This window comes from Portunus trituberculatus, chromosome 33, assembly GCF_017591435.1.
Source record: "Portunus trituberculatus isolate SZX2019 chromosome 33, ASM1759143v1, whole genome shotgun sequence".
Lineage (NCBI taxonomy): Eukaryota > Metazoa > Arthropoda > Malacostraca > Decapoda > Portunidae > Portunus > Portunus trituberculatus.
In genome coordinates this window covers 12,147,619-12,150,118 of record NC_059287.1, presented here as the reverse complement: position 1 = coordinate 12,150,118, position 2,500 = coordinate 12,147,619, and positions in this window count along the sequence as shown.

Genomic DNA, 2,500 nt, shown 5'->3' with positions numbered 1-2,500 from the left:
CACCACCACCACGACCACCTTCCTAGTCTGCCTGCCTGTCTGTCTGTCTGTATCATCGCCTCCACTACCTAGCAATTGTAACTTGAGAGATTGTTATAATGGTTGGCAACAATGATAACCAAACTACTACTACTACCACTACTACTACTACTACTACTACTACTACTACTACTACTACTACTACTACTACTACTACTACTACTACTACTACTACTACTACTACTACTAGTACTACTACATTTCATCCCTTGCGAATGAGGAAAAAGCTTCGCAAAAATAGGTAAATAGATAAATAAGTAAATAAATGAATAAATAAGTAAATGAATTAATGAAAGCCAGTTCTTAGTGTCGTCTAGGGCGCAGGGAGTTTGGTGGTTGTGTTCTTCCAAGGCTGAGGAGTGTCCCTGAAGTAGTGGTAATGACAGCGCTAATAGTGATGCTAGTAATATAAGGTTAAGTAATGGCCGGCAGCAAGTATACGGTGATGAAATATACGATACCAGATCAGTTATCGCACCCACGTCTCTTACTACTACTACTACTACTACTACTACTACTACTACTACTACTACTACTACTACTACTACTACTACTGCCTCTGCTACTACTACTTAGGACCGAGATGTGTCAGTAATATAATAATAACAATACTACTAATAATATCAAGGCTGAATGAAAGGAGACAGCAAGACCATGAGAAAATGTATTGTACGTTATCAAATAAATTGATGTACGCAAACTCGCATGTAATAATAGTAATAATAATAATAATAATAATAATAATAATAATGACGATGAGAAAATAATATAATAAAACCGGTAACAATATTAACCAACAAGACAAGTACAATATCACATGCTCACACGGTATCAAGTCACTTAGCCTTACGCACTCCCACCCACTCACCCACCCACCTACACCCACGCCTACCTCATTTCCCTAGCCTCGGGGATATACCCATGGGGGAGGAGAGTCAGGTGGAAGGATGGCGGGCAAAGATGGGCAGGGGGGAGGGAAGGGGGAGGCCTGTGAACGGAAGGAACTGACCAGGAAGATGAGTAACTTGATCGTCTCGCCCCCAGCATGACGTTTTGGAAGAGGAAGGGACGGGAAGCAGACGGGAAGACGGGAAGGCGGGAGGAAGGGTGAACAGTGCGCCAGGGAGGGTTTCGTGAGAGAATTAACCCTTTCATTACTGGGACACATTTTTACCTTGAGATTTGTGTATGATTAGGCCATTTTATTTGCATTAGGAAAGGTGTATGGAGGTCAGAAGATTAATGGCCACAATCTTCACTATTCTAATGCCCCACATAAGTTTCTGAAGCTGTATAGAGTGACCAAATAGTAATCAGAGTGAATATGGAGCTTAAGAGCAGGGTAAGGCTGTGAAGACGTTGCAAGTTGCTGTTTGTCTATGCAGAATCGCGTTCGTAAATGTAATAGTTTGTTTTTATCTCGAGAGTTTTATCAAGTTGTTGTGGAAGTTATTGTGTTTTCAAGGGTGTTTTCTGGTTTCTAGTGATGCTTGAACTGGGTGTAGTGGGAGTTACTGGGATTTTTTTATGCAACAGGGGAAATCTGGCCAAGGGTAACAAGATTGAATAAAAAAAAGAGCCCACTAAGATGCAACGAATAACATAATTTGAAACAATAATAGACAGAAACGAAGAGATGAATATATACATATCGAGTAACAATGATAGATAAAGAAGACAACATTGAAAAGACATTTAGAATCATAATGACAGCTGATGAAAATATGAAAAAAGAAAAAAAATAGAGAAAACAACAATAGACGGAAAAGAAGAGAAGAATAAGATAAATTTCGAATAAGAATAATAGATAGAAAAAAGAAACACAAAACAAAAACAAAACAACAAATTACAACAACTCTAACAACGAAACACGAGAAAAATAAAACCAAACAGAAGAGGAAGAATTGAGAAAGAGAGAGAGAAAAAAACAACAACACGGGATCTCTCAAAAATACAAAACAGAAGAAATAAGACTCAAAGAACATGAACTAAGCTATATCCAGGACAGACATAGGGCCAGGTAGTGCCATTAAGGAGTGCCAGAGGAGTGCCAGTGAGGTCAGGGCAGAGGTAGAAGATGGAGAGTGTCTGAGTGGTAAAGTTTTGTAGCGACCTTGGGTTAGCGAAGTCTGCTAAGTGCTAGATCGATAATTTAGCTTTGTCTGTCTCGTTCCTTCCGTTTATTCTTACTTTTGTGTTTCTCCTTCATTCGCTCCGTGTGTCTGTGTGAGTGTGGGCTCTCTCTCTCTCTCTCTCTCTCTCTCTCTCTCTCTCTCTCTCTCTCTCTCTCAATATGATGGTAAAACTAATGCGTATAGAATTTTATATAGAGAGAGAGAGAGAGAGAGAGAGAGAGAGAGAGAGAGAGAATTTGATCAGGAAGCAACGCATTAAATTCGCTAATTCCTTGGATATGATGTTCACTTATCAGCCTGACACGCGCCAGCACCCCCTCTCTCTC